Source organism: Rhyacophila brunnea, unplaced genomic scaffold (genome assembly GCF_057557595.1).
Source record: "Rhyacophila brunnea isolate RB1 unplaced genomic scaffold, BYU_Rbru_1.0 scaffold_3, whole genome shotgun sequence".
Lineage (NCBI taxonomy): Eukaryota > Metazoa > Arthropoda > Insecta > Trichoptera > Rhyacophilidae > Rhyacophila > Rhyacophila brunnea.
In genome coordinates this window covers 47891651-47900849 of record NW_028232965.1, presented here as the reverse complement: position 1 = coordinate 47900849, position 9199 = coordinate 47891651, and positions in this window count along the sequence as shown.

Sequence of the window (9199 nt, the reverse complement as noted above, 5' to 3'; positions counted from 1 at the left end):
GATATGTTAGAATAGCCTCGCTGATGTTAATACAACACGGGCATACAAATTTGAAACATCAAAAATAAGGCGAATTAAAATAGATAAGCATCCAGGTACCGACTTAGTAAGTTATGCTTGTAGAGAAACAGTGTAATCATCCGATAATACCCGTGAACTCGACAAGATTTTGAGTATTTTCAGTAGCGCGCCCATTATAATTACCCAAGTAATATAATATACTTTAATATAATGCCTATGTACTCCCATCTATAAAATTATGTGTGTTGGTTACTTCTAAAACTACCAACAACTTCTAAAAGATTTTTGGCGTAAGCGAATTTTAGGGGAAGCACGAAAACCATCTATTTGACATGTATTTGGAAAAATAACACTAGTTATACATTTTCAATCGTATGTTGAAAATACAGATGCGGTTTAGGTACATGGAGGCCCGAGGCACTGACAGGTTTTGTTATCGTAGGAGGCCTCCTACGATAAAAAAATAAAATGAAAACCATAAATTCCAACTAAGTACCAACGTTAAATACCTATCTAGTAAAATTAACACTGTCAATTATTAGTGAAGATGACAATGTGTGCTATATTTATTGTATACAATTATCTACGTATCTTTTATGTTGTTGTATTATACGCCCGTTTGATGTTAGATGCAGGGATTTTGATATGCTTTGGGTAATATTATCATTTTCTTTTACTGTGTTAACTATCAATAATTCATGGTGGAAATGCATTGTATTATTAAAACGCAAATTATTGTATCGTACTGATTCCATTTTTATATTCATGTATACCTACATAATATACTTATATTCTTTTTAACACTACAACAGGCTCAGAGGCCCAAATGACTGTAGTTTATTTAGTTTTATAAGTGAAAGAAACACGCACACCCAGGATTTGAGAAAATCACATAGGTACACATATTGCGACGCTACCGGGAATCGAACCCGGAGCTCCCGAATGAAAGGCCAGCGGCTTACCCTTTGCGGCGGACGAAACCGGTCCAGTTATATTTAATAAAAGTGGATTCAGTACGACAAAATTGACGTTTTATTTAAATTAATAATGGTATTATTAATACTCAATTTGTGAAAAATACCTATGTACGCATCATTTTAAGATTTTAGTATAATAATTTAATAATGATATGACTGGTTTGAACTAATTCGTGGGGCCGATCGGTATCGGTTGCGTTATCTGCTAAAAAAATCTGCTTTAAAAAAATCGCCGCTGTAGACAAATTATTATGTGTAAAACAATACCGTATAATATAAAGTATTTAAACATGTAGTAGTACATATTAGTATGATAAAATCATGCTTGAAAGATTCAAAGCAGCGGGGGAAATCGAACGAATTTCCTTAAAGGACGAGAAGCAGTGGCCAAATATGTTGAAGAAAATCGCCTGAAAGAAGCCTTCCTAGCTCAAATTGTTTAGTACCGGCCGTATATTCTGTGCCCTGAAAAATTAACGACAGTGTCGCCCCATCGAGTTACACAGGCCATGCGTTGCATAGGGGCGGCATATAATAAAGGGCAGCGAATAATGGAACGAATACAAATATTACAAATTTTGAGAGCAGAGGAGGTTCTACATAAAGCAGACGATGCTATCACATTATTAGGAAGTATCAACATATCAGTTAAAAAAATGATTGAAGCATTAAAAATCCTGATAACCTATTATTGTAATATTCACTGCAATACATAGTTTAATGTCGGTTTATCATACAGGAAAAATTATCACAAGGATGCCTTGTTCAGTCAACCTGTCACCGCCAAAAACTTCCACGTACCTACCTAAAACAACCATTGTTTGAAAGCAGGTTTCGAGGAAATGCTCTTTAAAATAATACTCGTAGTTTAATGTTTTATTTATCGATTATGTAATTAATAGGTAAAATATCTGGCCAAAAATGCAGGTGTCTTCCTTCGTGTTATATTATAATGTTTTTTTGGTTGCTATGGTTTCCTTCTCATATTTCGTCTGTCGCCGGTGCTGCCATCTCTGTTGCCACAGCTCCAATTCATAGAGAATGGTATGTATGTAAATTTAAAGATATTTGGATAAAGATATTTGATAGCCTTAAATGTATAATAAAATATGTAAGTAGGGACCTAACGAATTATCAGATAATTTGAAACTAAAAACGTAAAGGGACGGCATTCTTAGTCAGTAGTTATAAGAACTTAATCAGTTGGCATTTGACCACTCGAAAAAGCTACAGCAATGCAGTATATTGCTTTAAAGTGGAATGTTATGCTACTAATAATTATTACTATCCATCATTATGTAATAGGTATGTAAAAATATTAAAATAATATATTATTATAATATAATATGGGAGAGGGAAATAGTTGTCAGATTTAATATTATAACCGAGTGCCTGTGATGAGCCTTGTGAGCGCAGAATCTTGCGAAAAATCTTTGGCTTTTTAGGATGGTATCTGCCGACGTCGGTATAATCATAATATATACAAGCTCATTTATGACCCTGACATCATCAAATTAATAAAAAAACAACATCCACGTGACACGTACGAAACAACAAGCCGGGTAGACAAGATGACGACTTCGGTTGCTTGATGGCATATAAAAAGACTGGTGAGTCCAGAAAAGACAGAATTAATGGGAAATGAAATACCTAACGGTTGTGGATTGACAGGCAACCGATCTCGAGTGTGGAAGAATATGGGATAAACTTAAGCACGTGTCATTAAAACGCTTGTCCTTCGTTCTGACAACTGCTCTCGGTTTATGCACTGACGCTCATACAATATTAGTGTATTTGAAGGTTGTAATACACACTACTGCATGTATATAATGTGTGGTTCACTTTCGTAGAACACTCACACATTCAAAACCCTGCGTCAAAATGTAGTTTATTGGGGACTCATGGCCCCCACATCCTGAAGCGGGCCCCCAGGTCAGAATCTTTGCCGGGCCCCCTACTTATCGCTAAGGTTAAAGGTAGTCTGACGCTCCACAGAGGCGTTTTCCAAATAGTATTCGAGGTTAAATAAAATTCAGTGTATTTTGAGCGATTTATTAACACATTGAATTATGGAGTTGTCGAGTATCAACACATATCAACCAATAATTGCATCGCACAACCATATCATATTGTAAAAAGGTAATACCAGGCGACTTTTTTACTATTTGAGCAAATTGAAGATGTGTGTTTATCCCATTTACCTGGTCGACCCGCCACGCCACACGCTCCTGGGCCCGGGCCCCTAGACTAGAGCCCTCTCAACACCCCCCTCCCTTGTGGGGGCCATAATAATTGGGGTATAGCCTATCTGAATTATATTTATTAATCTGTTCTGTGGTTGAGCACTAGGGGTGGAGATGGAGAGTAGAGGAGTCTGCTTGAAGTCGGCCATGGTCCACCTCCAGCTGTGGTGCCAGAAAAGAAGATTCACAAATAATTTAAAGTTTATCACAAAATACTACTTACCTATCATTAGTTTGTTGTTTCATTTTTATATCTTTACAATTTCATTATAATTTAATAATCTAAACTAGTAATTGATGGGTAGTTAGTTACTTGCGCAGTCTGATGAATACATCTGAAAGATTAAAAATTTTATTTTCAGTAACCGGCGAGAAAATGTTTTCGCTCCATAGTCCATTGTATACGCTCGGTTCGTGTCGTTTGTTATATTTTCAGTTTCGAGCATAGGTGGATTTGGAATAAACATCTTAGAAAAAGGCTACCTGTTACTTTAAATAGTTTCAATACGATATAACAATAAATTACTGTTCTGATGAGTTTTATGACGTGAGTGATGTGTTTCAGTTGTAGTGTTGTTTGCTTTCGAGTTTCGACTACTTACACATAACCGGGAAATGCGAGCACGCCTTGGAATAAAGTTGGATGAGACCCAAAAATGTTCGCTGTTTAGAGAAGTCTTAGTGATTTGTGAATAATATTTACGCGTGCAGAAGCCAATAACCTGGGTAAAAATAAAACTACTTGCACTCTATCGTATTGAGTGACCTAAATCAGCATTCTTCTTTTCAATAACGGTTCTAGTCTATGGTTTGGAAAGAAAAATATGTTTAAAACTCTTTTCCTGCTAAACACCGTTTCTACCAGAAGAACTGTGGTCTTTACTGTTATAATTACTTTTTTATTAGTTCCCACACGTATTCTTGGTACCTACTCTATGAATAAGTAATTGTACTTAATATAAATTAAATATAACAATTCATTTCTATACACAATCTACATAATAAGTATACGAAATGGAAGCCTACGTATTGTACATTTCGTACTATACGTACATTGTAAATCCAAAAACGTTCGATAATGATAGGACTTTAAGATAATTGGAGAAATCTTTTTCACGTAAATGTCCTAAGGTCCAGAGCAGGGCTCGAAATGACCGGAACGCACCGGAGCGCAGTTTCGGTTCATGAAATCCCGAAAATTATTGCTCCATCTCGTGGAAAAATTAATTTGACCGTTTGAGCTAGATAGGCCATATAACAAAATATCAAACACTTTTTTTTGGAAAATACACATAAAATTAGATAACTATATTAATATTTTCGTAAAATGATCGAGCGCTCCGGTTCGTGAAATTTTCCATTTCGAGCGCTGGTCCAGACGAACATACATCTGCCTGTAAACAAATAATCAGTTTAAAAGCAGTAAGTTTGGGCATGCCTGGGAGATTTTTTTTACTGTTTCATCGCAAATAGCAAAGTGTGGTCTCATGAAATGTTATTTTGATTAAAGTGCTCAATTTTCTACTATGTGGGCTGTCTAAACTACAGGGAGGCTACGAGGCAAAAACGAGGCAAAAACTTAAAACCCACTGAAAAAATTGTTTGCGTGCATAATATGTACAATATAAATGTTTTAACTAAGCAATAGTTAACTTAGTTCAAATAGTTAGTAGGTATCCTATATTATGATACCACGTTAAACGATTTTCTTTTAGAGCAACTACGTAATATCGTTGACCTTGCATAGACATAATGATTTTAGGCACTGCAAGGTTTCCCAAACTTGAAGCATACTATTTATATAGTATATTATGATAGGTATGCTATGATTATCGAATCTAAATAAAGGCTTTAGTTGCACAATTTTTATTCACCCTAGACCATTTTTTTTTTTTTTAAATATGTTAAATACCTATGTGAATTAAATGGACGTGAGAGTATGCGACAAGTTTGGCAAAATCACAAGGGTAGTGTGACCAGTCCAGGACGGCGATTCCTGAATGAAGCAGTGCAAAAAACGTCACCGAACCGCTTCAACTGAAGCTCGTAAAATTTTTAGTTTTACAGGAGATATTATGTGTACAGAGCTTCGAGTGAAACGGGTAAACGGCATATAAGTGCGAGTGAGAAAGCATTCAACATGCTTATACCTCATGTCCATGCGTTAGAGTAAGATAGAAAGTAAACATGTCAAGACGGCACTATTGTCAATGTCATGAAATTAAATAACATTTTTATCCATTTTGGTAATGACTTCATATTTAATCAGTACTTACCGTTAACGTTGCATGATTAAATCATTCATTGTTAAAAAACGTAACCAATTAATCTTTAAACACGCTAGTTACGTCTCCAATATAACAATATTACAACAAGATTACAACACGGAATTTCCGTTGTATTTTGCAAACAAACATGTGTGTTTCTGTATTACAAAATCACAATAAATACATCCTTAAATGAGAATTGAAACACAAAATAATAATTTTAGCGGTAATATGTGGTAATAAGTGGTAAATGTAAAACAATAGATCAACAGCTTTCTCCAATATTACGTACGATACGAGATCTGACGTTTATTATGTCAAACGGAGAGTTGCAAGCGCCCCTACCGTCAAAGTATGTGTACTACCAAAGCCTGGCCTAGTGACACCCAGCGGTTGACTTTTTATATGCTACAGTTGAAGTATGTTGTGTAAATGTTTGCGCAACTGGTCACTTGTGCTTCATAATGCTTCAGTCGGGAATCGCCCTCCTGGGAACACACAACTAATAGGAACTGGCTTACCCACTGGGTGTGGTATAACAGACAACGAATCTCGATTGTGGAAAAATATAGGATAATCTTATTAAACATGTGTTAGAATATGTATTTTCAATAGTTACGTACATGGCCCCCACAAGTGGGGGGACTAACAGGGCTTTAGCCTGAGGTTCCGGAATTATAGGGGTCCGGCGTGGAGGGTCGACCAGTTAAGTGAAAAAAACATAGGTACATCATAAATTTGCTCTATTTTCGTTAATGATGATATTATGATTGATATAATTAAATGATAATTCACGTGTAGAATTTTATTTTATAATTAATAAGTGTGTTTCCTGACATACAAAATGGCTTTTTAACCAAGTAGAAAATCACACTGCCCTTAACCTTAACTATAGGTAGGAGGGACAGCCATAGATCCTGGTCTGGGGGCCCGCTTGCCGCTTCAGGATGTGGGGGTCATGGATACGTCTGTATGATAATAATATGCATTACAGTTTGTTACGGAAATGTTACGTGCATCCAATATTCAGTGCCGTCGCCATTCTTTCTTTTTGTGTTTTATGGCTTGACTGCCATAAAATACCCTGCGTCAAAATATTGGTCCAAGGCGATGGCTTTTAGATTTATATTTATTAATCTGTTCTGTGTACCAATCTATCTCTCTCATATAAGGCTCTCGTGGTACATTGCGTAAGGCGCTGGACTTCCATCCGGGAGCTCTGTGTTCGATCCCGGCGAGGACACAACATATTATGTGATTTTCTCAATTTTCTCCTTGTACGAAAAAGCAAGGACATGGTTTTTAATAATAATAATAATAATAATAACATCTATGGAAGTGACGCTGATAATAGGCGATAAGCGTTGGCCCGGTATTGTCAGTCAAATTAGGGATAACCACGTAGGAAAATCTTCCCCTAATTTGTAACACTAATATATCTTTTTAGAGACAGAGATTTTTTTCTACGTACATATCCCACTCCCGGTACATATCTCACAGGCGCACACAGATTGCAAAAAATGCGATGACACGCCTTTATGGAAGGATCGGGGAATTTCAATTGCCACAAAAATGATGCTTGTGCAGACATTAGTGTTCTCGATATTTATATACGGAGTCGAGTCGTGGACTCTTAAGGCAAGAGAACGGAAGGCAATTGATGCCTTTGAGATGTGGTGTTGGCGCCGAATGCTTCGCATTTCTTGGACGGAGCACAGGACGAACCAGTCAATCATCCAGGGACTGAAGATAAAGGAACGGCTCTCGACGATATGTCTGAGAAGAATTCTGCAGTTTTTTGGACATATTGTCAGGCGCGGACCGGACAACCTGGAGAGATTGGTAGTTTTGGGTGGCCTCCAGGGAAGGCGAAGCAGAGGAAGAGCGTCTGCGCGATGGAGCGACCAAGTGAAAGAGCTGACTGGGGGCACCATCCATTCTGCCCTGAGAGAAGCGGAAGATCGAGAAGAATGGAAAGTCTTGGTTGCTCAAAGGATGGCGAAATTTAAATGTGGTCACGATCCTCAGCTATGGGGAATAGGACGACTGGCCTCCGGACAATTGGACGCCGCACTGTCGTAGACACGTATAAACGAGGTATTTTGATCAGTTTCTATCTACTACTTAGTAATTTGAATTCATTTTACTCTTAACATAATATATTCTTTATCGCGGATTGAGAATTACCATGCCTAAGGCTTTATATAAAATAAAAAAACTCTTTTTCGTTGGAACTTAAAAATATGCACGATTAAATCATTGTTTACGTCTGCATATTTACATTCTCACCAACTATTAAATCATAATATAATCATTGAAATATAAATAATAATATTGAATATTTTTTTTAAGTACCTATAAGTGCCTAACGTCTATTTATTTTCGAATTCCGTGGCGTCCAGTTGTCCGGTGCCAAATCGTCCTAAGCTATGAGTGCACGACCAAGAAGAAGATCCCACTTACTCATGTCTTCTCATTTGCCAATCGCAACTTCCCCTTTCAGATTCAAATGTAATTTTTCTTTCACAGTACAAATTATAGCATTTTCGACAATTGCGTTTAGATTCAGCTACGTCTTTCCGTTAAAATATTTCACGTACATCAGAGTTACGCGTACCGCAGTTTGGGAAACACTTCATTAACGAATAGTTGGGCATGCCTTGTTTTTATCGAACGGCATTTATTTTGCAAATGATGCGAAAGAAAAATTCTTTGACCGTTTCGTCCTTGGATTGTATTATTCAATCATAGATTACGGTACAAAATACAATATTAATCAGGTGTTGAAAATAAAGTTTGTTTTTTTTATTGTGGAGAATGTACCACATAATAATGGTCATGTTATATACCTATAAATGATAAGACCAAGGTTGCAAAGTCACCAAAAGGAAGTCAGGCATACTATCTAACTATAAATTTGATAAGAAAATTTATTATAATAATTTTTAGTATTACAATATGTCATTTTCGTGATGTTCTGGTTGCACTGTAAACATTATTCATGTCATAATACTACTCAGGCGCGCACACAGAAAAATGGTTTCGGAAGGGGGTGCTTTTATAATAATTAATTATTGATTTTTAAGGGGCGAGGTTAACAAAATTTAGTACCAGCACTTTCCGGGTATATTCCTTATACCTAAACACACTTTAACTTTAAGTCTAGCGATAAACACCTAACCTGGGTGTTCACCTACGACTTATTCTTATTGCAAGCTGTCGTATCCACAAGTGGTTATCGAATACGCGTGACAGAACGGTCATAATTTGTTTGTTTTGTCTTTTGGACATACCGCATCAAAATATTTCCGGCTCTCACATCTCAACTCGCCTCGTCTGCAGCACAGCCATAAATCAAACCTTCCATGAACGTCGATCCGGTGTTGCATATGAAGACCGCTCACATCTACCTATCGACAGTCGCACGTAACCTTCGGAACGTATAGATATTTGGATTCGGCGATCGGCGAGCCGGTATAGGAATGAACAATTCGTAATTGTTCGTATGCGTCTTCGACTCGCAGCCCGAGAAGCATGCAACTTGTCGATTGCAACAGTAGATATTTTTTTTAAACTAAGCAGTAGTATTCGACCAATCTGCGGAGCTCCATTTGGCAACGTGTGTTTTGTGAATATCGATGACGTCACATCGACGTATTCAACACGTTTTAGGCGAGACGAGTTTTGATGT